Source organism: Gasterosteus aculeatus, chromosome 5, assembly GCF_964276395.1.
Source record: "Gasterosteus aculeatus chromosome 5, fGasAcu3.hap1.1, whole genome shotgun sequence".
NCBI classification, from domain to species: Eukaryota; Metazoa; Chordata; class Actinopteri; order Perciformes; family Gasterosteidae; genus Gasterosteus; species Gasterosteus aculeatus.
In genome coordinates this window covers 1,627,010-1,653,007 of record NC_135692.1, presented here as the reverse complement: position 1 = coordinate 1,653,007, position 25,998 = coordinate 1,627,010, and the positions used below count along the sequence as shown (strand labels likewise).

The following is a 25,998-nucleotide window of genomic DNA, read 5'->3' as shown; positions in this document are numbered from 1 at the left end:
AACTTGGGAAGACTGAATGCATCACTTTAAATAAAAATCCTTGTGAATTTGGAGTTTAAAAGTGGGACTGCACACGTTAAGGTATGAATATCAAAAAATGACTCTGCAGTGGGACCAGAAAGCTCTACAGTCAACTTCGTTGCTGGCAGGACTCGAACCTGCGCGGGGAGACCCCAATGGATTTCTAGTCCATCGCCTTAACCTCTCGGCCACAACAACGGATAAAAACTGGATGAATTGACTTTTGCCAATATCAGACACTGGCTAAGTGGCGTATATAAAGACTGCCATGTGAATAATTCTGGAACACACATAATAAGGTAAGGGTGTGGTTTTTACTTGGTAAATTACCGTTGGTGCTTTTTTCCCTTGTTGGACGGTATATTTGATGGCTCCTCTTATCATGACATTTCCCCACGACTTACCTGAAAACCTTTTAAATTTGCGCATAATATCTAATGGAGATGCCGGGGATTGAACCCAGGACCTCATACATGCTAAGCATGCGCTCTACCACTGAGCTACATCCCCTGCACAAATTCCAAAAATTACTTTGTTTTTGCGTATATAAAGGAAGAAGTGTGAGAAAAAAACAATGAATGGAGACGTTTCCAAGGGAAAACCTACTATGACTGGCAAAAAGCTAACTTGGGAAGACTGAATGCATCACTTTAAATAAAAATCCTTGTGAATTTGGAGTTTAAAAGTGGGACTGCACACGTTACGGTATGAATATCAAAAAATGACTCTGCAGTGGGACCAGAAAGCTCTACAGTCAACTTCGTTGCTGGCAGGACTCGAACCTGCGCGGGGAGACCCCAATGGATTTCTAGTCCATCGCCTTAACCTCTCGGCCACAACAACGGATAAAAACTGGATAAATTGACTTTTGCCAATATCAGACACTGGCTAAGTGGCTTATACAAAGACTGCCATGTGAATAATTCTGGAAGTGGCGTATATAAAGACTGCCATGTGAATAATTCTGGAACACACATAATAAGGTAAGGGTGTGGTTTTTACTTGGTAAATTACCGTTGGTGCTTTTTTTCCTTGTTGGACGGTATATTTGATGGCTCCTCTTATCATGACATTTCCCCACGACTTACCTGAAAACCTTTTAAATTTGCGCATAATATCTAATGGAGATGCTGGGGATTGAACCCAGGACCTCATACATGCAAAGCATGCGCTCTACCACTGAGCTACATCCCCTGCACAACTGCCAAAAATTACTTTGTTTTCTCGTATATAAAGGAAGAAGTGTGAGTAAAAAACAATGAATGGAGACGTTTCCAAGGGAAAACCTAACTAAGAAAACCTAAGAAAAGCTAACTTGGGAAGACTGAATGCATCACTTTAAATAAAAATCCTTGTGAATTTGGAGTTTCAAAGTGGGACTGCACACGTTAAGGTATGAATATCAAAAAATGACTCTGCGGTGGGACCAGAAAGCTCTACAGTCAACTTCGTTGCTGGCAGGACTCGAACCTGCGCGGGGAGACCCCAATGGATTTCTAGTCCATCGCCTTAACCTCTCGGCCACAACAACGCATAAAAACTGGATAAATTGACTTTTGCCAATATCAGACACTGGCTAAGTGGCGTATATAAAGACTGCCATGTGAATAATTCTGGAACACACATAATAAGGTAAGGGTGTGGTTTTTACTTGGTAAATTACCGTTGGTGCTTTTTTTCCTTGTTGGACGGTATATTTGATGGCTCCTCTTATCATGACATTTCCCCACGACTTACCTGAAACACTTATTAAATTTGCGCATAATATCTAATGGAGATGCTGGGGATTGAACCCAGGACCTCATACATGCAAAGCATGCGCTCTACCACTGAGCTACATCCCCTGCACAACTGCCAAAAATTACTTTGTTTTCGCGTATATAAAGGAAGAAGTGTGAGTAAAAAACAATGAATGGAGACGTTTCCAAGGGAAAACCTAACTAAGAAAACCTAAGAAAAGCTAACTTGGGAAGACTGAATGCATCACTTTAAATAAAAATCCTTGTGAATTTGGAGTTTAAAAGTGGGACTGCACACGTTAAGGTATGAATATCAAAAAATGACTCTGCAGTGGGACCAGAAAGCTCTACAGTCAACTTCGTTGCTGGCAGGACTCGAACCTGCGCGGGGAGACCCCAATGGATTTCTAGTCCATCGCCTTAACCTCTCGGCCACAACAACGGATAAAAACTGGATGAATTGACTTTTGCCAATATCAGACACTGGCTAAGTGGCGTATATAAAGACTGCCATGTGAATAATTCTGGAACACACATAATAAGGTAAGGGTGTGGTTTTTACTTGGTAAATTACCGTTGGTGCTTTTTTCCCTTGTTGGACGGTATATTTGATGGCTCCTCTTATCATGACATTTCCCCACGACTTACCTGAAAACCTTTTAAATTTGCGCATAATATCTAATGGAGATGCCGGGGATTGAACCCAGGACCTCATACATGCTAAGCATGCGCTCTACCACTGAGCTACATCCCCTGCACAAATTCCAAAAATTACTTTGTTTTTGCGTATATAAAGGAAGAAGTGTGAGAAAAAAACAATGAATGGAGACGTTTCCAAGGGAAAACCTACTATGACTGGCAAAAAGCTAACTTGGGAAGACTGAATGCATCACTTTAAATAAAAATCCTTGTGAATTTGGAGTTTAAAAGTGGGACTGCACACGTTACGGTATGAATATCAAAAAATGACTCTGCAGTGGGACCAGAAAGCTCTACAGTCAACTTCGTTGCTGGCAGGACTCGAACCTGCGCGGGGAGACCCCAATGGATTTCTAGTCCATCGCCTTAACCTCTCGGCCACAACAACACATAAAAACCAAAAATAAATTGAATTTTGCTAATATCAGACACCGGCTAAGTGGCTTATACAAAGACTGCCATGTGAATAATTCTGGAAGTGGCGTATATAAAGACTGCCATGTGAATAATTCTGGAACACACATAATAAGGTAAGGGTGTGGTTTTTACTTGCTAAATTACCGTTGGTGCTTTTTTCCCTTGTTGGACGGTATATTTGATGGCTCCTCTTATCATGACATTTCCCAACGACTTACCTGAAAACCTTTTAAATTTGCGCATAATATCTAATGGAGATGCCGGGGATTGAACCCAGGACCTCATACATGCTAAGCATGCGCTCTACCACTGAGCTACATCCCCTGCACAAATTCCAAAAATTACTTTGTTTTTGCGTATATAAAGGAAGAAGTGTGAGAAAAAAACAATGAATGGAGACGTTTCCAAGGGAAAACCTACTATGACTGGCACAAAGCTAACTTGGGAAGACTGAATGCATCACTTTAAATAAAAATCCTTGTGAATTTGGAGTTTCAAAGTGGGACTGCACACGTTAAGGTATGAATATCAAAAAATGACTCTGCGGTGGGACCAGAAAGCTCTACAGTCTACTTCGTTGCTGGCAGGACTCGAACCTGCGCGGGGAGACCCCAATGGATTTCTAGTCCATCGCCTTAACCTCTCGGCCACAACAACGGATAAAAACTGGATAAATTGACTTTTGCCAATATCAGACACTGGCTAAGTGGCTTATACAAAGACTGCCATGTGAATAATTCTGGAAGTGGCGTATATAAAGACTGCCATGTGAATAATTCTGGAACACACATAATAAGGTAAGGGTGTGGTTTTTACTTGCTAAATTACCGTTGGTGCTTTTTTCCCTTGTTGGACGGTATATTTGATGGCTCCTCTTATCATGACATTTCCCCACGACTTACCTGAAACACTTATTAAATTTGCGCATAATATCTAATGGAGATGCCGGGGATTGAACCCAGGACCTCATACATGCTAAGCATGCGCTCTACCACTGAGCTACATCCCCTGCACAAATTCCAAAAATTACTTTGTTTTTGCGTATATAAAGGAAGAAGTGTGAGAAAAAAACAATGAATGGAGACGTTTCCAAGGGAAAACCTACTATGACTGGCAAAAAGCTAACTTGGGAAGACTGAATGCATCACTTTAAATAAAAATCCTTGTGAATTTGGAGTTTCAAAGTGGGACTGCAGACGTTAAGGTATGAATATCAAAGAATGACTCTGCGGTGGGACCAGAAAGCTCTACAGTCAACTTCGTTGCTGGCAGGACTCGAACCTGCGCGGGGAGACCCCAATGGATTTCTAGTCCATCGCCTTAACCTCTCGGCCACAACAACACATAAAAACTAAAAATAAATTGAATTTTGCTAATATCAGACACTGGCTAAGTGGCTTATACAAAGACTGCCATGTGAATAATTCTTGAAGTGAATACAAGGGAAAACCTACTATGACTGGCAAAAAGCTAACTTGGGAAGACTGAATGCATCACTTTAAATAAAAATCCTTGTGAATTTGGAGTTTCAAAGTGGGACTGCACACGTTAAGGTATGAACATCAAAAAATGACTCTGCGGTGGGACCAGAAAGCTCTACAGTCTACTTCGTTGCTGGCTGGACTCGAACCTGCGCGGGGAGACCCCAATGGATTTCTAGTCCATCGCCTTAACCTCTCGGCCACAACAACGGATAAAAACTGGATAAATTGACTTTTGCCAATATCAGACACTGGCTAAGTGGCGTATATAAAGACTGCCATGTGAATAATTCTGGAACACACATAATAAGGTAAGGGTGTGGTTTTTACTTGGTAAATTACCGTTGGTGCTTTTTCCCCTTGTTGGACGGTATATTTGATGGCTCCTCTTATCATGACATTTCCCCACGACTTACCTGAAAACCTTTTAAATTTGCGCATAATATCTAATGGAGATGCCGGGGATTGAACCCAGGACCTCATACATGCTAAGCATGCGCTCTACCACTGAGCTACATCCCCTGCACAAATTCCAAAAATTACTTTGTTTTTGCGTATATAAAGGAAGAAGTGTGAGAAAAAAACAATGAATGGAGACGTTTCCAAGGGAAAACCTACTATGACTGGCACAAAGCTAACTTGGGAAGACTGAATGCATCACTTTAAATAAAAATCCTTGTGAATTTGGAGTTTCAAAGTGGGACTGCACACGTTAAGGTATGAATATCAAAAAATGACTCTGCGGTGGGACCAGAAAGCTCTACAGTCTACTTCGTTGCTGGCAGGACTCGAACCTGCACGGGGAGACCCCAATGGATTTCTAGTCCATCGCCTTAACCTCTCGGCCACAACAACACATAAAAACTAAAAATAAATTGAATTTTGCTAATATCAGACACTGGCTAAGTGGCTTATACAAAGACTGCCATGTGAATAATTCTGGAAGTGGCGTATATAAAGACTGCCATGTGAATAATTCTGGAACACACATAATAAGGTAAGGGTGTGGTTTTTACTTGGTAAATTACCGTTGGTGACTTTTTTCCCTTGTTGGACGGTATATTTGATGGCTCCTCTTATCATGACATTTCCCCACGACTTACCTGAAACACTTATTAAATTTGCGCATAATATCTAATGGAGATGCCGGGGATTGAACCCAGGACCTCATACATGCTAAGCATGCGCTCTACCACTGAGCTACATCCCCTGCACAAATTCCAAAAATTACTTTGTTTTTGCGTATATAAAGGAAGAAGTGTGAGAAAAAAACAATGAATGGAGACGTTTCCAAGGGAAAACCTAATATGACTGGCAAAAAGCTAACTTGGGAAGACTGAATGCATCACTTTAAATAAAAATCCTTGTGAATTTGGAGTTTCAAAGTGGGACTGCACACGTTAAGGTATGAATATCAAAAAATGACTCTGCGGTGGGACCAGAAAGCTCTACAATCAACTTCGTTGCTGGCAGGACTCGAACCTGCGCGGGGAGACCCCACTGGATTTCTAGTCCATCGCCTTAACCTCTCGGCCACAACAACGGATAAAAACTGGATAAATTGACTTTTGCCAATATCAGACACTGGCTAAGTGGCTTATACAAAGACTGCCATGTGAATAATTCTGGAAGTGGCGTATATAAAGACTGCCATGTGAATAATTCTGGAACACACATAATAAGGTAAGGGTGTGGTTTTTACTTGCTAAATCACCGTTGGTGCTTTTTTCCCTTGTTGGACGGTATATTTGATGGCTCCTCTTATCATGACATTTCCCCACGACTTACCTGAAACACTTATTAAATTTGCGCATAATATCTAATGGAGATGCCGGGGATTGAACCCAGGACCTCATACATGCTAAGCATGCGCTCTACCACTGAGCTACATCCCCTGCACAACTGCCAAAAATTACTTTGTTTTCGCGTATATAAAGGAAGAAGTGTGAGAAAAAAACAATGAATGGAGACGTTTCCAAGGGAAAACCTACTATGACTGGCAAAAAGCTAACTTGGGAAGACTGAATGCATCACTTTAAATAAAAATCCTTGTGAATTTGGAGTTTCAAAGTGGGACTGCACACGTTAAGGTATGAATATCAAAAAATGACTCTGCGGTGGGACCAGAAAGCTCTACAATCAACTTCGTTGCTGGCAGGACTCGAACCTGCGCGGGGAGACCCCACTGGATTTCTAGTCCATCGCCTTAACCTCTCGGCCACAACAACACATAAAAACTAAAAATAGATTGAATTTTGCTAATATCAGACACTGGCTAAGTGGCTTATACAAAGACTGCCATGTGAATAATTCTGGAAGTGGCGTATATAAAAACTGCCATGTGAATAATTCTGGAACACACATAATAAGGTAAGGGTGTGGTTTTTACTTGCTAAATTACCGTTGGTGCTTTTTTCCCTTGTTGGACGGTATATTTGATGGCTCCTCTTATCATGACATTTCCCCACGACTTACCTGAAAACCTTTTAAATTTGCGCATAATATCTAATGGAGATGCCGGGGATTGAACCCAGGACCTCATACACGCTAAGCATGCGCTCTACCACTGAGCTACATCCCCTGCACAAATTCCAAAAATTACTTTGTTTTTGAGTATATAAAGGAAGAAGTGTGAGAAAAAAACAATGAATGGAGACGTTTCCAAGGGAAAACCTACTATGACTGGCAAAAAGCTAACTTGGGAAGACTGAATGCATCACTTTAAATAAAAATCCTTGTGAATTTGGAGTTTCAAAGTGGGACTGCACACGTTAAGGTATGAATATCAAAAAATGACTCTGCGGTGGGACCAGAAAGCTCTACAGTCTACTTCGTTGCTGGCTGGACTCGAACCTGCGCGGGGAGACCCCCATGGATTTCTAGTCCATCGCCTTAACCTCTCGGCCACAACAACGGATAAAAACTGGATAAATTGACTTTTGCCAATATCAGACACTGGCTAAGTGGCGTATATAAAGACTGCCATGTGAATAATTCTGGAACACACATAATAAGGTAAGGGTGTGGTTTTTACTTGGTAAATTACCGTTGGTGCTTTTTTCCCTTGTTGGACGGTATATTTGATGGCTCCTCTTATCATGACATTTCCCCACGACTTACCTGAAAACCTTTTAAATTTGCGCATAATGTCTAATGGAGATGCTGGGGATTGAACCCAGGACCTCATACATGCAAAGCATGCGCTCTACCACTGAGCTACATCCCCTGCACAAATTCCAAAAATTACTTTGTTTTTGCGTATATAAAGGAAGAAGTGTGAGAAAAAAACAATGAATGGAGACGTTTCCAAGGGAAAACCTACTATGACTGGCAAAAAGCTAACTTGGGAAGACTGAATGCATCACTTTAAATAAAAATCCTTGTGAATTTGGAGTTTCAAAGTGGGACTGCACACGTTAAGGTATGAATATGAAAAAATGACTCTGCGGTGGGACCAGAAAGCTCTACAGTCAACTTCGTTGCTGGCAGGACTCGAACCTGCGCGGGGAGACCCCAATGGATTTCTAGTCCATCGCTTTAACCTCTCGGCCACAACAACACATAAAAACTAAAAATAAATTGAATTTTGCTAATATCAGACACGGGCTAAGTGGCTTATACAAAGACTGCCATGTGAATAATTCTGGAAGTGGCGTATATAAAGACTGCCATGTGAATAATTCTGGAACACACATAATAAGGTAAGGGTGTGGTTTTTACTTGCTAAATTACCGTTGGTGCTTTTTTCCCTTGTTGGACGGTATATTTGATGGCTCCTCTTATCATGACATTTCCCCACGACTTACCTGAAAACCTTTTAAATTTGCGCATAATATCTAATGGAGATGCCGGGGATTGAACCCAGGACCTCATACACGCTAAGCATGCGCTCTACCACTGAGCTACATCCCCTGCACAAATTCCAAAAATTACTTTGTTTTTGCGTATATAAAGGAAGAAGTGTGAGAAAAAAACAATGAATGGAGACGTTTCCAAGGGAAAACCTACTATGACTGGCAAAAAGCTAACTTGGGAAGACTGAATGCATCACTTTAAATAAAAATCCTTGTGAATTTGGAGTTTCAAAGTGGGACTGCACACGTTAAGGTATGAATATCAAAAAATGACTCTGCGGTGGGACCAGAAAGCTCTACAGTCTACTTCGTTGCTGGCTGGACTCGAACCTGCGCGGGGAGACCCCCATGGATTTCTAGTCCATCGCCTTAACCTCTCGGCCACAACAACGGATAAAAACTGGATAAATTGACTTTTGCCAATATCAGACACTGGCTAAGTGGCGTATATAAAGACTGCCATGTGAATAATTCTGGAACACACATAATAAGGTAAGGGTGTGGTTTTTACTTGGTAAATTACCGTTGGTGCTTTTTTCCCTTGTTGGACGGTATATTTGATGGCTCCTCTTATCATGACATTTCCCCACGACTTACCTGAAAACCTTTTAAATTTGCGCATAATGTCTAATGGAGATGCTGGGGATTGAACCCAGGACCTCATACATGCAAAGCATGCGCTCTACCACTGAGCTACATCCCCTGCACAAATTCCAAAAATTACTTTGTTTTTGCGTATATAAAGGAAGAAGTGTGAGAAAAAAACAATGAATGGAGACGTTTCCAAGGGAAAACCTACTATGACTGGCAAAAAGCTAACTTGGGAAGACTGAATGCATCACTTTAAATAAAAATCCTTGTGAATTTGGAGTTTCAAAGTGGGACTGCACACGTTAAGGTATGAATATGAAAAAATGACTCTGCGGTGGGACCAGAAAGCTCTACAGTCAACTTCGTTGCTGGCAGGACTCGAACCTGCGCGGGGAGACCCCAATGGATTTCTAGTCCATCGCCTTAACCTCTCGGCCACAACAACACATAAAAACTAAAAATAAATTGAATTTTGCTAATATCAGACACGGGCTAAGTGGCTTATACAAAGACTGCCATGTGAATAATTCTGGAAGTGGCGTATATAAAGACTGCCATGTGAATAATTCTGGAACACACATAATAAGGTAAGGGTGTGGTTTTTACTTGGTAAATTACCGTTGGTGCTTTTTTTCCTTGTTGGACGGTATATTTGATGGCTCCTCTTATCATGACATTTCCCCACGACTTACCTGAAACACTTATTAAATTTGCGCATAATATCTAATGGAGATGCTGGGGATTGAACCCAGGACCTCATACATGCAAAGCATGCGCTCTACCACTGAGCTGCATCCCCTGCACAACTGCCAAAAATTACTTTGTTTTCTCGTATATAAAGGAAGAAGTGTGAGTAAAAAACAATGAATGGAGACGTTTCCAAGGGAAAACCTAACTAAGAAAACCTAAGAAAAGCTAACTTGGGAAGACTGAATGCATCACTTTAAATAAAAATCCTTGTGAATTTGGAGTTTCAAAGTGGGACACGTTAAGGTATGAATATCAAAAAATCACTCTGCGGTGGGACCAGAAAGCTCTACAGTCAACTTCGTTGCTGGCAGGACTCGAACCTGCGCGGGGAGACCCCAATGGATTTCTAGTCCATCGCCTTAACCTCTCGGCCACAACAACACATAAAAACTAAAAGTAAATTGAATTTTGCTAATATCAGACACTGGCTAAGTGGCGTATATAAAGACTGCCGTGTGAATAATTCTGGAACACACATAATAAGGTAAGGGTGTGGTTTTTACTTGGTAAATTACCGTTGGTGCTTTTTTCCCTTGTTGGACGGTATATTTGATGGCTCCTCTTATCATGACATTTCCCCACGACTTACCTGAAAACCTTTTAAAATTGCGCATAATGTCTAATGGAGATGCTGGGGATTGAACCCAGGACCTCATACATGCAAAGCATGCGCTCTACCACTGAGCTACATCCCCTGCACAAATTCCAAAAATTACTTTGTTTTTGCGTATATAAAGGAAGAAGTGTGAGAAAAAAACAATGAATGGAGACGTTTCCAAGGGAAAACCTACTATGACTGGCAAAAAGCTAACTTGGGAAGACTGAATGCATCACTTTAAATAAAAATCCTTGTGAATTTGGAGTTTAAAAGTGGGACTGCACACGTTAAGGTATGAATATGAAAAAATGACTCTGCAGTGGGACCAGAAAGCTCTACAGTCAACTTCGTTGCTGGCAGGACTCGAACCTGCGCGGGGAGACCCCAATGGATTTCTAGTCCATCGCCTTAACCTCTCGGCCACAACAACACATAAAAACTAAAAATAAATTGAATTTTGCTAATATCAGACACTGGCTAAGTGGCTTATACAAAGACTGCCATGTGAATAATTCTGGAAGTGGCGTATATAAAGACTGCCATGTGAATAATTCTGGAACACACATAATAAGGTAAGGGTGTGGTTTTTACTTGCTAAATTACCGTTGGTGCTTTTTCCCCTTGTTGGACGGTATATTTGATGGCTCCTCTTATCATGACATTTCCCAACGACTTACCTGAAAACCTTTTAAATTTGCGCATAATATCTAATGGAGATGCCGGGGATTGAACCCAGGACCTCATACATGCTAAGCATGCGCTCTACCACTGAGCTACATCCCCTGCACAAATTCCAAAAATTACTTTGTTTTTGCGTATATAAAGGAAGAAGTGTGAGAAAAAAACAATGAATGGAGACGTTTCCAAGGGAAAACCTACTATGACTGGCACAAAGCTAACTTGGGAAGACTGAATGCATCACTTTAAATAAAAATCCTTGTGAATTTGGAGTTTCAAAGTGGGACTGCACACGTTAAGGTATGAATATCAAAAAATGACTCTGCGGTGGGACCAGAAAGCTCTACAGTCAACTTCGTTGCTGGCAGGACTCGAACCTGCGCGGGGAGACCCCAATGGATTTCTAGTCCATCGCCTTAACCTCTCGGCCACAACAACGCATAAAAACTGGATAAATTGACTTTTGCCAATATCAGACACTGGCTAAGTGGCGTATATAAAGACTGCCATGTGAATAATTCTGGAACACACATAATAAGGTAAGGGTGTGGTTTTTACTTGGTAAATTACCGTTGGTGCTTTTTTTCCTTGTTGGACGGTATATTTGATGGCTCCTCTTATCATGACATTTCCCCACGACTTACCTGAAACACTTATTAAATTTGCGCATTATATCTAATGGAGATGCTGGGGATTGAACCCAGGACCTCATACATGCAAAGCATGCGCTCTACCACTGAGCTACATCCCCTGCACAACTGCCAAAAATTACTTTGTTTTTGCCTATATAAAGGAAGAAGTGTGAGAAAAAAACAATGAATGGAGACGTTTCCAAAGGAAAACCTACTATGACTGGCAAAAAGCTAACTTGGGAAGACTGAATGCATCACTTTAAATAAAAATCCTTGTGAATTTGGAGTTTCAAAGTGGGACTGCACACGTTAAGGTATGAATATCAAAAAATGACTCTGCGGTGGGACTAGAAAGCTCTACAGTCAACTTCGTTGCTGGCAGGACTCGAACCTGCGCGGGGAGACCCCAATGGATTTCTAGTCCATCGTCTTAACCTCTCGGCCACAACAACACATAAAAACTAAAAATAAATTGAATTTTGCTAATATCAGACACTGGCTAAGTGGCTTATACAAAGACTGCCGTGTGAATAATTCTGGAAGTGGCGTATATAAAGACTGCCATGTGAATAATTCTGGAACACACATAATAAGGTAAGGGTGTGGTTTTTACTTGCTAAATTACCGTTGGTGCTTTTTTCCCTTGTTGGACGGTATATTTGATGGCTCCTCTTATCATGACATTTCCCCACGACTTACCTGAAAACCTTTTAAATTTGCGCATAATATCTAATGGAGATGCTGGGGATTGAACCCAGGACCTCATACATGCAAAGCATGCGCTCTACCACTGAGCTACACCCCCTGCACAACTGCCAAAAATTACTTTGTTTTCGCGTATATAAAGGAAGAAGTGTGAGAAAAAAACAATGAATGGAGACGTTTCCAAGGGAAAACCTACTATGACTGGCAAAAAGCTAACTTGGGAAGACTGAATGCATCACTTTAAATAAAAATCCTTGTGAATTTGGAGTTTCAAAGTGGGACTGCACACGTTAAGGTATGAATATCAAAAAATGACTCTGAGGTGGGACCAGAAAGCTCTACAGTCAACTTCGTTGCTGGCAGGACTCGAACCTGCACGGGGAGACCCCAATGGATTTCTAGTCCATCGCCTTAACCTCTCGGCCACAACAACACATAAAAACTAAAAATAAATTGAATTTCGCTAATATCAGACACTGGCTAAGTGGCTTATACAAAGACTGCCATGTGAATAATTCTGGAAGTGGCGTATATAAAGACTGCCATGTGAATAATTCTGGAACACACATAATAAGGTAAGGGTGTGGTTTTTACTTGCTGAATTACCGTTGGTGCTTTTTTCCCTTGTTGGACGGTATATTTGATGGCTCCTCTTATCATGACATTTCCCCACGACTTACCTGAAACACTTATTAAATTTGCGCATAATATCTAATGGAGATGCTGGGGATTGAACCCAGGACCTCATACATGCAAAGCATGCGCTCTACCACTGAGCTACATCCCCTGCACAACTAACAAAAATTACTTTGTTTTTGCGTATATAAAGGAAGAAGTGTGAGAAAAAAACAATGAATTGAGACGTTTCCAAGGGAAAACCTACTATGACTGGCAAAAAGCTAACTTGGGAAGACTGAATGCATCACTTTAAATAAAAATCCTTGTGAATTTGGAGTTTCAAAGTGGGACTGCACACGTTAAGGTATGAATATCAAAAAATGACTCTGCGGTGGGACTAGAAAGCTCTACAGTCAACTTCGTTGCTGGCAGGACTCGAACCTGCGCGGGGAGACCCCAATGGATTTCTAGTCCATCGCCTTAACCTCTCGGCCACAACAACACATAAAAGCTAAAAATAAATTGAATTTTGCTAATATCAGACACTGGCTAAGTGGCTTATACAAAGACTGCCATGTGAATAATTCTTGAAGTGGCGTATATAAAGACTGCCATGTGAATAATTCTGGAACACACATAATAAGGTAAGGGTGTGGTTTTTACTTGCTAAATTACCGTTGGTGCTTTTTTCCCCTTGTTGGACGGTATATTTGATGGCTCCTCTTATCATGACATTTCCCCACGACTTACCTGAAACACTTATTAAATTTGCGCATAATGTCTAATGGAGATGCCGGGGATTGAACCCAGGACCTCATACATGCTAAGCATGCGCTCTACCACTGAGCTACATCCCCTGCACAAATTCCAAAAATTACTTTGTTTTTGCGTATATAAAGGAAGAAGTGTGAGAAAAAAACAATGAATGGAGACGTTTCCAAGGGAAAACCTACTATGACTGGCAAAAAGCTAACTTGGGAAGACTGAATGCATCACTTTAAATAAAAATCCTTGTGAATTTGGAGTTTCAAAGTGGGACTGCACACGTTAAGGTATGAATATCAAAAAATGACTCTGCGGTGGGACAAGAAAGCTCTACAGTCAACTTCATTGCTGGCAGGACTCAAACCTGCGCCGGGAGACCCCAATGGATTTCTAGTCCATCGCCTTAACCTCTCGGCCACAACAACGGATAAAAACTGGATAAATTGACTTTTGCCAATATCAGACACTGGCTAAGTGGCGTATATAAAGACTGCCATGTGAATAATTCTGGAACACACATAATAAGGTAAGGGTGTGGTTTTTACTTGCTAAATTACCGTTGGTGCTTTTTTCCCTTGTTGGACGGTATATTTGATGGCTCCTCTTATCATGACATTTCCCCACGACTTACCTGAAAACCTTTTAAATTTGCGCATAATATCTAATGGAGATGCTGGGGATTGAACCCAGGACCTGATACATGCAAAGCATGCGCTCTACCACTGAGCTACACCCCCTGCACAACTGCCAAAAATTACTTTGTTTTTGCGTATATAAAGGAAGAAGTGTGAGAAAAAAACAATGAATGGAGACGTTTCCAAGGGAAAACCTACTATGACTGGCAAAAAGCTAACTTGGGAAGACTGAATGCATCACTTTAAATAAAAATCCTTGTGAATTTGGAGTTTCAAAGTGGGACTGCACACGTTAAGGTATGAATATCAAAAAATGACTCTGAGGTGGGACCAGAAAGCTCTACAGTCAACTTCGTTGCTGGCAGGACTCGAACCTGCGCGGGGAGACCCCAATGGATTTCTAGTCCATCGCCTTAACCTCTCGGCCACAACAACACATAAAAACTAAAGATAAATTGAATTTTGCTAATATCAGACACTGGCTAAGTGGCTTATACAAAGACTGCCATGTGAATAATTCTGGAAGTGGCGTATATAAAGACTGCCATGTGAATAATTCTGGAACACACATAATAAGGTAAGGGTGTGGTTTTTACTTGCTAAATTACCGTTGGTGCTTTTTTCCCCTTGTTGGACGGTATATTTGATGGCTCCTCTTATCATGACATTTCCCCACGACTTACCTGAAACACTTATTAAATTTGCGCATAATGTCTAATGGAGATGCCGGGGATTGAACCCAGGACCTCATACATGCTAAGCATGCGCTCTACCACTGAGCTACATCCCCTGCACAAATTCCAAAAATTACTTTGTTTTTGCGTATATAAAGGAAGAAGTGTGAGAAAAAAACAATGAATGCATCACTTTAAATACAAATCCTTGTGAATTTGGAGTTTCAAAGTGGGACTGCACACGTTAAGGTATGAATATCAAAAAATGACTCTGAGGTGGGACCAGAAAGCTCTACAGTCAACTTCGTTGCTGGCAGGACTCGAACCTGCGCGGGGAGACCCCAATGGATTTCTAGTCCATCGCCTTAACCTCTCGGCCACAACAACGGATAAAAACTGGATAAATTGACTTTTGCCAATATCAGACACTGGCTAAGTGGCGTATATAAAGACTGCCATGTGAATAATTCTGGAACACACATAATAAGGTAAGGGTGTGGTTTTTACCAACTAAATTACCGTTGGTGCTTTTTTCCCTTGTTGGACGGTATATTTGATGGCTCCTCTTATCATGACATTTCCCCACGACTTACCTGAAACACTTATTAAATTTGCGCATAATATCTAATGGAGATGCCGGGGATTGTACCCAGGACCTCATACATGCTAAGCATGCGCTCTACCACTGAGCTACATCCCCTGCACAAATTCCAAAAATTACTTTGTTTTTGCGTATATAAAGGAAGAAGTGTGAGAAAAAAACAATGAATGGAGACGTTTCCAAGGGAAAACCTACTATGACTGGCAAAAAGCTAACTTGGGAAGACTGAATGCATCACTTTAAATAAAAATCCTTGTGAATTTGGAGTTTCAAAGTGGGACTGCACACGTTAAGGTATGAATATCAAAAAATGACTCTGCGGTGGGACTAAAAAGCTCTACAGTCAACTTCGTTGCTGGCAGGACTCGAACCTGCGCGGGGAGACCCCAATGGATTTCTAGTCCATCGCCTTAACCTCTCGGCCACAACAACACATAAAAACTAAAAATAAATTGAATTTTGCTAATATCAGACACTGGCTAAGTGGCTTATACAAAGACTGCCATGTGAATAATTCTTGAAGTGGCGTATATAAAGACTGCCATGTGAATAATTCTGGAACACACATAATAAGGTAAGGGTGTGGTTTTTACTTGCTAAATAACCGTTGGTGCTTTTTTCCCCTTGTTGGACGGTATATTTGATGGCTCCTCTTATCATGACATTTCCCCACGACTTACCTGAAACACTTATTAAATTTGCGCATAATGTCTAATGGAGATGCCGGGGATTGAACCCAGGACCTCATACATGCTAAGCATGCGCTCTACCACTGACCTACATCCCCTGCACAAATTCCAAAAATTACTTTGTTTTTGCGTATATAAAGGAAGAAGTGTGAGAAAAAAACAATGAATGGAGACGTTTCCAAGGGAAAACCTACTATGACTGGCAAAAAGCTAACTTGGGAAGACTGAATGCATCACTTTAAATAAAAATCCTTGTGAATTTGGAGTTTCAAAGTGGGACTGCACACGTTAAGGTATGAATATCAAAAAATGACTCTGCGGTGGGACCAGAAAGCTCTACAGTCAACTTCATTGCTGGCAGGACTCAAACCTGCGCCGGGAGACCCCAATGGATTTCTAGTCCATCGCCTTAACCTCTCGGCCACAACAACGGATAAAAACTGGATAAATTGACTTTTGCCAATATCAGACACTGGCTAAGTGGCGTATATAAAGACTGCCATGTGAATAATTCTGGAACACACATAATAAGGTAAGGGTGTGGTTTTTACTTGCTAAATTACCGTTGGTGCTTTTTTCCCTTGTTGGACGGTATATTTGATGGCTCCTCTTATCATGACATTTGCCCACGACTTACCTGAAACACTTATTAAATTTGCGCATAATATCTAATGGAGATGCCGGGGATTGTACCCAGGACCTCATACATGCTAAGCATGCGCTCTACCACTGAGCTACATCCCCTGCACAAATTCCAAAAATTACTTTGTTTTTGCGTATATAAAGGAAGAAGTGTGAGAAAAAAACAATGAATGGAGACGTTTCCAAGGGAAAACCTACTATGACTGGCAAAAAGCTAACTTGGGAAGACTGAATGCATCACTTTAAATAAAAATCCTTGTGAATTTGGAGTTTCAAAGTGGGACTGCACACGTTAAGGTATGAATATCAAAAAATGACTCTGCGGTGGGACCAGAAAGCTCTACAGTCAACTTCATTGCTGGCAGGACTCAAACCTGCGCCGGGAGACCCCAATGGATTTCTAGTCCATCGCCTTAACCTCTCGGCCACAACAACACATAAAAACTAAAAATAAATTGAATTTTGCTAATATCAGACACTGGCTAAGTGGCTTATACAAAGACTGCCATGTGAATAATTCTGGAAGTGGCGTATATAAAGACTGCCATGTGAATAATTCTGGAACACACATAATAAGGTAAGGGTGTGGTTTTTACTTGCTAAATTACCGTTGGTGCTTTTTTCCCTTGTTGGACGGTATATTTGATGGCTCCTCTTATCATGACATTTCCCCACGACTTACCTGAAAACCTTTTAAATTTGCGCATAATATCTAATGGAGATGCTGGGGATTGAACCCAGGACCTCATACATGCAAAGCATGCGCTTTACCACTGAGCTACACCCCCTGCACAACTGCCAAAAATTACTTTGTTTTTGCGTATATAAAGGAAGAAGTGTGAGAAAAAAACAATGAATGGAGACGTTTCCAAGGGAAAACCTACTATGACTGGCAAAAAGCTAACTTGGGAAGACTGAATGCATCACTTTAAATAAAAATCCTTGTGAATTTGGAGTTTCAAAGTGGGACTGCACACGTTAAGGTATGAATATCAAAAAATGACTCTGAGGTGGGACCAGAAAGCTCTACAGTCAACTTCGTTGCTGGCAGGACTCGAACCTGCGCGGGGAGACCCCAATGGATTTCTAGTCCATCGCCTTAACCTCTCGGCCACAACAACACATAAAAACTAAAAATAAATTGAATTTCGCTAATATCAGACACTGGCTAAGTGGCTTATACAAAGACTGCCATGTGAATAATTCTGGAAGTGGCGTATATAAAGACTGCCATGTGAATAATTCTGGAACACACATAATAAGGTAAGGGTGTGGTTTTTACTTGCTAAATTACCGTTGGTGCTTTTTTCCCCTTGTTGGACGGTATATTTGATGGCTCCTCTTATCATGACATTTCCCCACGACTTACCTGAAACACTTATTAAATTTGCGCATAATGTCTAATGGAGATGCCGGGGATTGAACCCAGGACCTCATACATGCTAAGCATGCGCTCTACCACTGACCTACATCCCCTGCACAAATTCCAAAAATTACTTTGTTTTTGCGTATATAAAGGAAGAAGTGTGAGAAAAAAACAATGAATGGAGACGTTTCCAAGGGAAAACCTACTATGACTGGCAAAAAGCTAACTTGGGAAGACTGAATGCATCACTTTAAATAAAAATCCTTGTGAATTTGGAGTTTCAAAGTGGGACTGCACACGTTAAGGTATGAATATCAAAAAATGACTCTGCGGTGGGACCAGAAAGCTCTACAGTCAACTTCATTGCTGGCAGGACTCAAACCTGCGCCGGGAGACCCCAATGGATTTCTAGTCCATCGCCTTAACCTCTCGGCCACAACAACGGATAAAAACTGGATAAATTGACTTTTGCCAATATCAGACACTGGCTAAGTGGCGTATATAAAGACTGCCATGTGAATAATTCTGGAACACACATAATAAGGTAAGGGTGTGGTTTTTACTTGCTAAATTACCGTTGGTGCTTTTTTCCCTTGTTGGACGGTATATTTGATGGCTCCTCTTATCATGACATTTGCCCACGACTTACCTGAAACACTTATTAAATTTGCGCATAATATCTAATGGAGATGCCGGGGATTGTACCCAGGACCTCATACATGCTAAGCATGCGCTCTACCACTGAGCTACATCCCCTGCACAAATTCCAAAAATTACTTTGTTTTTGCGTATATAAAGGAAGAAGTGTGAGAAAAAAACAATGAATGGAGACGTTTCCAAGGGAAAACCTACTATGACTGGCAAAAAGCTAACTTGGGAAGACTGAATGCATCACTTTAAATAAAAATCCTTGTGAATTTGGAGTTTCAAAGTGGGACTGCACACGTTAAGGTATGAATATCAAAAAATGACTCTGCGGTGGGACTAAAAAGCTCTACAGTCAACTTCGTTGCTGGCAGGACTCGAACCTGCGCGGGGAGACCCCACTGGATTTCTAGTCCATCGCCTTAACCTCTCGGCCACAACAACACATAAAAACTAAAAATAAATTGAATTTTGCTAATATCAGACACTGGCTAAGTGGCTTATACAAAGACTGCCATGTGAATAATTCTGGAAGTGGCGTATATAAAGACTGCCATGTGAATAATTCTGGAACACACATAATAAGGTAAGGGTGTGGTTTTTACTTGCTAAATTACCGTTGGTGCTTTTTTCCCTTGTTGGACGGTATATTTGATGGCTCCTCTTATCATGACATTTCCCCACGACTTACCTGAAAACCTTTTAAATTTGCGCATAATATCTAATGGAGATGCTGGGGATTGAACCCAGGACCTCATACATGCAAAGCATGCGCTTTACCACTGAGCTACACCCCCTGCACAACTGCCAAAAATTACTTTGTTTTTGCGTATATAAAGGAAGAAGTGTGAGAAAAAAACAATGAATGGAGACGTTTCCAAGGGAAAACCTACTATGACTGGCAAAAAGCTAACTTGGGAAGACTGAATGCATCACTTTAAATAAAAATCCTTGTGAATTTGGAGTTTCAAAGTGGGACTGCACACGTTAAGGTATGAATATCAAAAAATGACTCTGAGGTGGGACCAGAAAGCTCTACAGTCAACTTCGTTGCTGGCAGGACTCGAACCTGCGCGGGGAGACCCCAATGGATTTCTAGTCCATCGCCTTAACCTCTCGGCCACAACAACACATAAAAACTAAAAATAAATTGAATTTCGCTAATATCAGACACTGGCTAAGTGGCTTATACAAAGACTGCCATGTGAATAATTCTGGAAGTGGCGTATATAAAGACTGCCATGTGAATAATTCTGGAACACACATAATAAGGTAAGGGTGTGGTTTTTACTTGCTAAATTACCGTTGGTGCTTTTTTCCCCTTGTTGGACGGTATATTTGATGGCTCCTCTTATCATGACATTTCCCCACGACTTACCTGAAACACTTATTAAATTTGCGCATAATGTCTAATGGAGATGCCGGGGATTGAACCCAGGACCTCATACATGCTAAGCATGCGCTCTACCACTGACCTACATCCCCTGCACAAATTCCAAAAATTACTTTGTTTTTGCGTATATAAAGGAAGAAGTGTGAGAAAAAAACAATGAATGGAGACGTTTCCAAGGGAAAACCTACTATGACTGGCAAAAAGCTAACTTGGGAAGACTGAATGCATCACTTTAAATAAAAATCCTTGTGAATTTGGAGTTTCAAAGTGGGACTGCACACGTTAAGGTATGAATATCAAAAAATGACTCTGCGGTGGGACCAGAAAGCTCTACAGTCAACTTCATTGCTGGCAGGACTCAAACCTGCGCCGGGAGACCCCAATGGATTTCTAGTCCATCGCCTTAACCTCTCGGCCACAACAACGGATAAAAACTGGATAAATTGACTTTTGCCAATATCAGACACTGGCTAAGTGGCGTATATAAAGACTGCCATGTGAATAATTCTGGAACACACATAATAAGGTAAGGGTGTGGTTTTTACTTGCTAAATTACCGTTGGTGCTTTTTTCCCTTGTTGGACGGTATATTTGATGGCTCCTCTTATCATGACATTTGCCCACGACTTACCTGAAACACTTATTAAATTTGCGCATAATATCTAATGGAGATGCCGGGGATTGTACCCAGGACCTCATACATGCTAAGCATGCGCTCTACCACTGAGCTACATCCCCTGCACAAATTCCAAAAATTACTTTGTTTTTGCGTATATAAAGGAAGAAGTGTGAGAAAAAAACAATGAATGGAGACGTTTCCAAGGGAAAACCTACTATGACTGGCAAAAAGCTAACTTGGGAAGACTGAATGCATCACTTTAAATAAAAATCCTTGTGAATTTGGAGTTTCAAAGTGGGACTGCACACGTTAAGGTATGAATATCAAAAAATGACTCTGCGGTGGGACTAAAAAGCTCTACAGTCAACTTCGTTGCTGGCAGGACTCGAACCTGCGCGGGGAGACCCCACTGGATTTCTAGTCCATCGCCTTAACCTCTCGGCCACAACAACACATAAAAACTAAAAATAAATTGAATTTTGCTAATATCAGACACTGGCTAAGTGGCTTATACAAAGACTGCCATGTGAATAATTCTGGAAGTGGCGTATATAAAGACTGCCATGTGAATAATTCTGGAACACACATAATAAGGTAAGGGTGTGGTTTTTACTTGCTAAATTACCGTTGGTGCTTTTTTCCCTTGTTGGACGGTATATTTGATGGCTCCTCTTATCATGACATTTCCCCACGACTTACCTGAAAACCTTTTAAATTTGCGCATAATATCTAATGGAGATGCCGGGGATTGAACCCAGGACCTCATACATGCAAAGCATGCGCTTTACCACTGAGCTACACCCCCTGCACAACTGCCAAAAATTACTTTGTTTTTGCGTATATAAAGGAAGAAGTGTGAGAAAAAAACAATGAATGGAGACGTTTCCAAGGGAAAACCTACTATGACTGGCAAAAAGCTAACTTGGGAAGACTGAATGCATCACTTTAAATAAAAATCCTTGTGAATTTGGAGTTTCAAAGTGGGACTGCACACGTTAAGGTATGAATATCAAAAAATGACTCTGAGGTGGGACCAGAAAGCTCTACAGTCAACTTCGTTGCTGGCAGGACTCGAACCTGCGCGGGGAGACCCCAATGGATTTCTAGTCCATCGCCTTAACCTCTCGGCCACAACAACACATAAAAACTAAAAATAAATTGAATTTCGCTAATATCAGACACTGGCTAAGTGGCTTATACAAAGACTGCCATGTGAATAATTCTGGAAGTGGCGTATATAAAGACTGCCATGTGAATAATTCTGGAACACACATAATAAGGTAAGGGTGTGGTTTTTACTTGCTAAATTACCGTTGGTGCTTTTTTCCCCTTGTTGGACGGTATATTTGATGGCTCCTCTTATCATGACATTTCCCCACGACTTACCTGAAACACTTATTAAATTTGCGCATAATGTCTAATGGAGATGCCGGGGATTGAACCCAGGACCTCATACATGCTAAGCATGCGCTCTACCACTGACCTACATCCCCTGCACAAATTCCAAAAATTACTTTGTTTTTGCGTATATAAAGGAAGAAGTGTGAGAAAAAAACAATGAATGGAGACGTTTCCAAGGGAAAACCTACTATGACTGGCAAAAAGCTAACTTGGGAAGACTGAATGCATCACTTTAAATAAAAATCCTTGTGAATTTGGAGTTTCAAAGTGGGACTGCACACGTTAAGGTATGAATATCAAAAAATGACTCTGCGGTGGGACCAGAAAGCTCTACAGTCAACTTCATTGCTGGCAGGACTCAAACCTGCGCCGGGAGACCCCAATGGATTTCTAGTCCATCGCCTTAACCTCTCGGCCACAACAACGGATAAAAACTGGATAAATTGACTTTTGCCAATATCAGACACTGGCTAAGTGGCGTATATAAAGACTGCCATGTGAATAATTCTGGAACACACATAATAAGGTAAGGGTGTGGTTTTTACTTGCTAAATTACCGTTGGTGCTTTTTTCCCTTGTTGGACGGTATATTTGATGGCTCCTCTTATCATGACATTTGCCCACGACTTACCTGAAACACTTATTAAATTTGCGCATAATATCTAATGGAGATGCCGGGGATTGTACCCAGGACCTCATACATGCTAAGCATGCGCTCTACCACTGAGCTACATCCCCTGCACAAATTCCAAAAATTACTTTGTTTTTGCGTATATAAAGGAAGAAGTGTGAGAAAAAAACAATGAATGGAGACGTTTCCAAGGGAAAACCTACTATGACTGGCAAAAAGCTAACTTGGGAAGACTGAATGCATCACTTTAAATAAAAATCCTTGTGAATTTGGAGTTTCAAAGTGGGACTGCACACGTTAAGGTATGAATATCAAAAAATGACTCTGCGGTGGGACTAAAAAGCTCTACAGTCAACTTCGTTGCTGGCAGGACTCGAACCTGCGCGGGGAGACCCCACTGGATTTCTAGTCCATCGCCTTAACCTCTCGGCCACAACAACACATAAAAACTAAAAATAAATTGAATTTTGCTAATATCAGACACTGGCTAAGTGGCTTATACAAAGACTGCCATGTGAATAATTCTGGAAGTGGCGTATATAAAGACTGCCATGTGAATAATTCTGGAACACACATAATAAGGTAAGGGTGTGGTTTTTACTTGCTAAATTACCGTTGGTGCTTTTTTCCCTTGTTGGACGGTATATTTGATGGCTCCTCTTATCATGACATTTCCCCACGACTTACCTGAAAACCTTTTAAATTTGCGCATAATATCTAATGGAGATGCTGGGGATTGAACCCAGGACCTCATACATGCAAAGCATGCGCTTTACCACTGAGCTACACCCCCTGCACAACTGCCAAAAATTACTTTGTTTTTGCGTATATAAAGGAAGAAGTGTGAGAAAAAAACAATGAATGGAGACGTTTCCAAGGGAAAACCTACTATGACTGGCAAAAAGCTAACTTGGGAAGACTGAATGCATCACTTTAAATAAAAATCCTTGTGAGTTTGGAGTTTCAAAGTGGGACTGCACACGTTAAGGTATGAATATCAAAAAATGACTCTGAGGTGGGACCAGAAAGCTCTACAGTCAACTTCGTTGCTGGCAGGACTCGAACCTGCGCGGGGAGACCCCAATGGATTTCTAGTCCATCGCCTTAACCTCTCGGCCACAACAACACATAAAAACTAAAAATAAATTGAATTTCGCTAATATCAGACACTGGCTAACTGGCTTATACAAAGACTGCCATGTGAATAATTCTGGAAGTGGCGTATATAAAGACTGCCATGTGAATAATTCTGGAACACACATAATAAGGTAAGGGTGTGGTTTTTACTTGCTAAATTACCGTTGGTGCTTTTTTCCCTTGTTGGACGGTATATTTGATGGCTCCTCTTATCATGACATTTCCCCACGACTTACCTGAAACACTTATTAAATTTGCGCATAATATCTAATGGAGATGCTGGGGATTGAACCCAGGACCTCATACATGCAAAGCATGCGCTCTACCACTGAGCTACATCCCCTGCACAAATGACCAAAATTAGTTAGTTTTTGCTTATATAAAGGAAGAAGTGTGAGAAAAAAACAATGAATGGAGACGTTTCCAAGGGAAAACCTACTATGACTGGCAAAAAGCTAACTTGGGAAGACTGAATGCATCACTTTAAATAAAAATCCTTGTGAATTTGGAGTTTCAAAGTGGGACTGCACACGTTAAGGTATGAATATCAAAAAATGACTCTGCGGTGGGACTAAAAAGCTCTACAGTCAACTTCGTTGCTGGCAGGACTCGAACTTGCGCGGGGAGACCCCAATGGATTTCTAGTCCATCGCCTTAACCTCTCGGCCACAACAACACATAAAAACTAAAAATAAATTGAATTTTGCTAATATCAGACACTGGCTAAGTGGCTTATATAAAGACTGCCATGTGAATAATTCTGGAACACACATAATAAGGTAAGGGTGTGGTTTTTACTTGCTAAATAACCGTTGGTGCTTTTTTCCCCTTGTTGGACGGTATATTTGATGGCTCCTCTTATCATGACATTTCCCCACGACTTACCTGAAACACTTATTAAATTTGCGCATAATGTCTAATGGAGATGCCGGGGATTGAACCCAGGACCTCATACATGCTAAGCATGCGCTCTACTACTGACCTACATCCCCTGCACAAATTCCAAAAATTACTTTGTTTTTGCGTATATAAAGGAAGAAGTGTGAGAAAAAAACAATGAATGGAGACGTTTCCAAGGGAAAACCTACTATGACTGGCAAAAAGCTAACTTGGGAAGACTGAATGCATCACTTTAAATAAAAATCCTTGTGAATTTGGAGTTTCAAAGTGGGACTGCACACGTTAAGGTATGAATATCAAAAAATGACTCTGCGGTGGGACCAGAAAGCTCTACAGTCAACTTCATTGCTGGCAGGACTCAAACCTGCGCCGGGAGACCCCAATGGATTTCTAGTCCATCGCCTTAACCTCTCGGCCACAACAACGGATAAAGACTGGATAAATTGACTTTTGCCAATATCAGACACTGGCTAAGTGGCGTATATAAAGACTGCCATGTGAATAATTCTGGAACACACATAATAAGGTAAGGGTGTGGTTTTTACTTGTTGAATTACCGTTGGTGCTTTTTTCCCTTGTTGGACGGTATATTTGATGGCTCCTCTTATCATGACATTTCCCCACGACTTACCTGAAAACCTTTTAAATTTGCGCATAATATCTAATGGAGATGCTGGGGATTGAACCCAGGACCTCATACATGCAAAGCATGCGCTCTACCACTGAGCTACACCCCCTGCACAACTGCCAAAAATTACTTTGTTTTTGCGTATATAAAGGAAGAAGTGTGAGAAAAAAACAATGAATGGAGACGTTTCCAAGGGAAAACCTACTATGACTGGCAAAAAGCTAACTTGGGAAGACTGAATGCATCACTTTAAATAAAAATCCTTGTGAATTTGGAGTTTCAAAGTGGGACTGCACACGTTAAGGTATGAATATCAAAAAATGACTCTGAGGTGGGACCAGAAAGCTCTACAGTCAACTTCGTTGCTGGCAGGACTCGAACCTGCGCGGGGAGACCCCAATGGATTTCTAGTCCATCGCCTTAACCTCTCGGCCACAACAACACATAAAAACTAAAAATAAATTGAATTTCGCTAATATCAGACACTGG

The 25,998-nt window shown here is 41.1% G+C and overlaps 48 non-coding genes across 48 annotated transcripts; all 48 read right to left on the bottom strand.

The window, feature by feature from the left end:
- Nucleotides 1-137: 137 nt before the first annotated feature.
- On the bottom strand, nucleotides 138-219 carry trnas-aga (transfer RNA serine (anticodon AGA)). The gene has a single exon. It is a non-coding gene; the product is annotated as a tRNA-Ser (tRNA).
- Nucleotides 220-459: 240 nt separating this feature from the next.
- trnaa-agc (transfer RNA alanine (anticodon AGC)) lies at nucleotides 460-531 on the bottom strand. Its single transcript has one exon. It is a non-coding gene; the product is annotated as a tRNA-Ala (tRNA).
- Nucleotides 532-782: 251 nt separating this feature from the next.
- Nucleotides 783-864, bottom strand: trnas-aga (transfer RNA serine (anticodon AGA)). The gene has a single exon. It is a non-coding gene; the product is annotated as a tRNA-Ser (tRNA).
- A 279-nt stretch (nucleotides 865-1,143) lies between these two features.
- On the bottom strand, nucleotides 1,144-1,215 carry trnaa-ugc (transfer RNA alanine (anticodon UGC)). Its single transcript has one exon. It is a non-coding gene; the product is annotated as a tRNA-Ala (tRNA).
- Nucleotides 1,216-1,470: 255 nt separating this feature from the next.
- Nucleotides 1,471-1,552, bottom strand: trnas-aga (transfer RNA serine (anticodon AGA)). Its single transcript has one exon. It is a non-coding gene; the product is annotated as a tRNA-Ser (tRNA).
- A 241-nt stretch (nucleotides 1,553-1,793) lies between these two features.
- trnaa-ugc (transfer RNA alanine (anticodon UGC)) lies at nucleotides 1,794-1,865 on the bottom strand. Its single transcript has one exon. It is a non-coding gene; the product is annotated as a tRNA-Ala (tRNA).
- A 255-nt stretch (nucleotides 1,866-2,120) lies between these two features.
- trnas-aga (transfer RNA serine (anticodon AGA)) lies at nucleotides 2,121-2,202 on the bottom strand. The gene has a single exon. It is a non-coding gene; the product is annotated as a tRNA-Ser (tRNA).
- Nucleotides 2,203-2,442: 240 nt separating this feature from the next.
- trnaa-agc (transfer RNA alanine (anticodon AGC)) lies at nucleotides 2,443-2,514 on the bottom strand. The gene has a single exon. It is a non-coding gene; the product is annotated as a tRNA-Ala (tRNA).
- Nucleotides 2,515-2,765: 251 nt separating this feature from the next.
- Nucleotides 2,766-2,847, bottom strand: trnas-aga (transfer RNA serine (anticodon AGA)). The gene has a single exon. It is a non-coding gene; the product is annotated as a tRNA-Ser (tRNA).
- Nucleotides 2,848-3,128: 281 nt separating this feature from the next.
- On the bottom strand, nucleotides 3,129-3,200 carry trnaa-agc (transfer RNA alanine (anticodon AGC)). The gene has a single exon. It is a non-coding gene; the product is annotated as a tRNA-Ala (tRNA).
- Nucleotides 3,201-3,451: 251 nt separating this feature from the next.
- Nucleotides 3,452-3,533, bottom strand: trnas-aga (transfer RNA serine (anticodon AGA)). The gene has a single exon. It is a non-coding gene; the product is annotated as a tRNA-Ser (tRNA).
- Nucleotides 3,534-3,813: 280 nt separating this feature from the next.
- trnaa-agc (transfer RNA alanine (anticodon AGC)) lies at nucleotides 3,814-3,885 on the bottom strand. Its single transcript has one exon. It is a non-coding gene; the product is annotated as a tRNA-Ala (tRNA).
- Nucleotides 3,886-4,136: 251 nt separating this feature from the next.
- Nucleotides 4,137-4,218, bottom strand: trnas-aga (transfer RNA serine (anticodon AGA)). The gene has a single exon. It is a non-coding gene; the product is annotated as a tRNA-Ser (tRNA).
- A 589-nt stretch (nucleotides 4,219-4,807) lies between these two features.
- trnaa-agc (transfer RNA alanine (anticodon AGC)) lies at nucleotides 4,808-4,879 on the bottom strand. The gene has a single exon. It is a non-coding gene; the product is annotated as a tRNA-Ala (tRNA).
- A 616-nt stretch (nucleotides 4,880-5,495) lies between these two features.
- trnaa-agc (transfer RNA alanine (anticodon AGC)) lies at nucleotides 5,496-5,567 on the bottom strand. Its single transcript has one exon. It is a non-coding gene; the product is annotated as a tRNA-Ala (tRNA).
- Nucleotides 5,568-6,180: 613 nt separating this feature from the next.
- On the bottom strand, nucleotides 6,181-6,252 carry trnaa-agc (transfer RNA alanine (anticodon AGC)). Its single transcript has one exon. It is a non-coding gene; the product is annotated as a tRNA-Ala (tRNA).
- A 614-nt stretch (nucleotides 6,253-6,866) lies between these two features.
- Nucleotides 6,867-6,938, bottom strand: trnaa-agc (transfer RNA alanine (anticodon AGC)). The gene has a single exon. It is a non-coding gene; the product is annotated as a tRNA-Ala (tRNA).
- Nucleotides 6,939-7,511: 573 nt separating this feature from the next.
- On the bottom strand, nucleotides 7,512-7,583 carry trnaa-ugc (transfer RNA alanine (anticodon UGC)). The gene has a single exon. It is a non-coding gene; the product is annotated as a tRNA-Ala (tRNA).
- A 614-nt stretch (nucleotides 7,584-8,197) lies between these two features.
- On the bottom strand, nucleotides 8,198-8,269 carry trnaa-agc (transfer RNA alanine (anticodon AGC)). The gene has a single exon. It is a non-coding gene; the product is annotated as a tRNA-Ala (tRNA).
- Nucleotides 8,270-8,842: 573 nt separating this feature from the next.
- trnaa-ugc (transfer RNA alanine (anticodon UGC)) lies at nucleotides 8,843-8,914 on the bottom strand. Its single transcript has one exon. It is a non-coding gene; the product is annotated as a tRNA-Ala (tRNA).
- A 251-nt stretch (nucleotides 8,915-9,165) lies between these two features.
- trnas-aga (transfer RNA serine (anticodon AGA)) lies at nucleotides 9,166-9,247 on the bottom strand. The gene has a single exon. It is a non-coding gene; the product is annotated as a tRNA-Ser (tRNA).
- Nucleotides 9,248-9,529: 282 nt separating this feature from the next.
- On the bottom strand, nucleotides 9,530-9,601 carry trnaa-ugc (transfer RNA alanine (anticodon UGC)). Its single transcript has one exon. It is a non-coding gene; the product is annotated as a tRNA-Ala (tRNA).
- Nucleotides 9,602-9,851: 250 nt separating this feature from the next.
- On the bottom strand, nucleotides 9,852-9,933 carry trnas-aga (transfer RNA serine (anticodon AGA)). Its single transcript has one exon. It is a non-coding gene; the product is annotated as a tRNA-Ser (tRNA).
- A 242-nt stretch (nucleotides 9,934-10,175) lies between these two features.
- On the bottom strand, nucleotides 10,176-10,247 carry trnaa-ugc (transfer RNA alanine (anticodon UGC)). Its single transcript has one exon. It is a non-coding gene; the product is annotated as a tRNA-Ala (tRNA).
- A 251-nt stretch (nucleotides 10,248-10,498) lies between these two features.
- On the bottom strand, nucleotides 10,499-10,580 carry trnas-aga (transfer RNA serine (anticodon AGA)). Its single transcript has one exon. It is a non-coding gene; the product is annotated as a tRNA-Ser (tRNA).
- Nucleotides 10,581-10,861: 281 nt separating this feature from the next.
- On the bottom strand, nucleotides 10,862-10,933 carry trnaa-agc (transfer RNA alanine (anticodon AGC)). The gene has a single exon. It is a non-coding gene; the product is annotated as a tRNA-Ala (tRNA).
- A 574-nt stretch (nucleotides 10,934-11,507) lies between these two features.
- On the bottom strand, nucleotides 11,508-11,579 carry trnaa-ugc (transfer RNA alanine (anticodon UGC)). The gene has a single exon. It is a non-coding gene; the product is annotated as a tRNA-Ala (tRNA).
- A 614-nt stretch (nucleotides 11,580-12,193) lies between these two features.
- On the bottom strand, nucleotides 12,194-12,265 carry trnaa-ugc (transfer RNA alanine (anticodon UGC)). The gene has a single exon. It is a non-coding gene; the product is annotated as a tRNA-Ala (tRNA).
- A 615-nt stretch (nucleotides 12,266-12,880) lies between these two features.
- trnaa-ugc (transfer RNA alanine (anticodon UGC)) lies at nucleotides 12,881-12,952 on the bottom strand. The gene has a single exon. It is a non-coding gene; the product is annotated as a tRNA-Ala (tRNA).
- A 616-nt stretch (nucleotides 12,953-13,568) lies between these two features.
- trnaa-agc (transfer RNA alanine (anticodon AGC)) lies at nucleotides 13,569-13,640 on the bottom strand. The gene has a single exon. It is a non-coding gene; the product is annotated as a tRNA-Ala (tRNA).
- A 573-nt stretch (nucleotides 13,641-14,213) lies between these two features.
- On the bottom strand, nucleotides 14,214-14,285 carry trnaa-ugc (transfer RNA alanine (anticodon UGC)). The gene has a single exon. It is a non-coding gene; the product is annotated as a tRNA-Ala (tRNA).
- Nucleotides 14,286-14,901: 616 nt separating this feature from the next.
- trnaa-agc (transfer RNA alanine (anticodon AGC)) lies at nucleotides 14,902-14,973 on the bottom strand. Its single transcript has one exon. It is a non-coding gene; the product is annotated as a tRNA-Ala (tRNA).
- Nucleotides 14,974-15,485: 512 nt separating this feature from the next.
- trnaa-agc (transfer RNA alanine (anticodon AGC)) lies at nucleotides 15,486-15,557 on the bottom strand. The gene has a single exon. It is a non-coding gene; the product is annotated as a tRNA-Ala (tRNA).
- A 616-nt stretch (nucleotides 15,558-16,173) lies between these two features.
- On the bottom strand, nucleotides 16,174-16,245 carry trnaa-agc (transfer RNA alanine (anticodon AGC)). Its single transcript has one exon. It is a non-coding gene; the product is annotated as a tRNA-Ala (tRNA).
- Nucleotides 16,246-16,819: 574 nt separating this feature from the next.
- Nucleotides 16,820-16,891, bottom strand: trnaa-agc (transfer RNA alanine (anticodon AGC)). The gene has a single exon. It is a non-coding gene; the product is annotated as a tRNA-Ala (tRNA).
- A 614-nt stretch (nucleotides 16,892-17,505) lies between these two features.
- On the bottom strand, nucleotides 17,506-17,577 carry trnaa-ugc (transfer RNA alanine (anticodon UGC)). Its single transcript has one exon. It is a non-coding gene; the product is annotated as a tRNA-Ala (tRNA).
- Nucleotides 17,578-18,193: 616 nt separating this feature from the next.
- On the bottom strand, nucleotides 18,194-18,265 carry trnaa-agc (transfer RNA alanine (anticodon AGC)). Its single transcript has one exon. It is a non-coding gene; the product is annotated as a tRNA-Ala (tRNA).
- Nucleotides 18,266-18,839: 574 nt separating this feature from the next.
- On the bottom strand, nucleotides 18,840-18,911 carry trnaa-agc (transfer RNA alanine (anticodon AGC)). The gene has a single exon. It is a non-coding gene; the product is annotated as a tRNA-Ala (tRNA).
- A 614-nt stretch (nucleotides 18,912-19,525) lies between these two features.
- trnaa-ugc (transfer RNA alanine (anticodon UGC)) lies at nucleotides 19,526-19,597 on the bottom strand. The gene has a single exon. It is a non-coding gene; the product is annotated as a tRNA-Ala (tRNA).
- Nucleotides 19,598-20,213: 616 nt separating this feature from the next.
- On the bottom strand, nucleotides 20,214-20,285 carry trnaa-agc (transfer RNA alanine (anticodon AGC)). Its single transcript has one exon. It is a non-coding gene; the product is annotated as a tRNA-Ala (tRNA).
- Nucleotides 20,286-20,859: 574 nt separating this feature from the next.
- Nucleotides 20,860-20,931, bottom strand: trnaa-agc (transfer RNA alanine (anticodon AGC)). The gene has a single exon. It is a non-coding gene; the product is annotated as a tRNA-Ala (tRNA).
- A 614-nt stretch (nucleotides 20,932-21,545) lies between these two features.
- trnaa-ugc (transfer RNA alanine (anticodon UGC)) lies at nucleotides 21,546-21,617 on the bottom strand. The gene has a single exon. It is a non-coding gene; the product is annotated as a tRNA-Ala (tRNA).
- Nucleotides 21,618-22,233: 616 nt separating this feature from the next.
- Nucleotides 22,234-22,305, bottom strand: trnaa-agc (transfer RNA alanine (anticodon AGC)). Its single transcript has one exon. It is a non-coding gene; the product is annotated as a tRNA-Ala (tRNA).
- A 574-nt stretch (nucleotides 22,306-22,879) lies between these two features.
- On the bottom strand, nucleotides 22,880-22,951 carry trnaa-agc (transfer RNA alanine (anticodon AGC)). The gene has a single exon. It is a non-coding gene; the product is annotated as a tRNA-Ala (tRNA).
- A 614-nt stretch (nucleotides 22,952-23,565) lies between these two features.
- On the bottom strand, nucleotides 23,566-23,637 carry trnaa-ugc (transfer RNA alanine (anticodon UGC)). The gene has a single exon. It is a non-coding gene; the product is annotated as a tRNA-Ala (tRNA).
- Nucleotides 23,638-24,252: 615 nt separating this feature from the next.
- On the bottom strand, nucleotides 24,253-24,324 carry trnaa-ugc (transfer RNA alanine (anticodon UGC)). The gene has a single exon. It is a non-coding gene; the product is annotated as a tRNA-Ala (tRNA).
- Nucleotides 24,325-24,901: 577 nt separating this feature from the next.
- trnaa-agc (transfer RNA alanine (anticodon AGC)) lies at nucleotides 24,902-24,973 on the bottom strand. Its single transcript has one exon. It is a non-coding gene; the product is annotated as a tRNA-Ala (tRNA).
- Nucleotides 24,974-25,546: 573 nt separating this feature from the next.
- On the bottom strand, nucleotides 25,547-25,618 carry trnaa-ugc (transfer RNA alanine (anticodon UGC)). Its single transcript has one exon. It is a non-coding gene; the product is annotated as a tRNA-Ala (tRNA).
- Nucleotides 25,619-25,998: the final 380 nt, after the last annotated feature.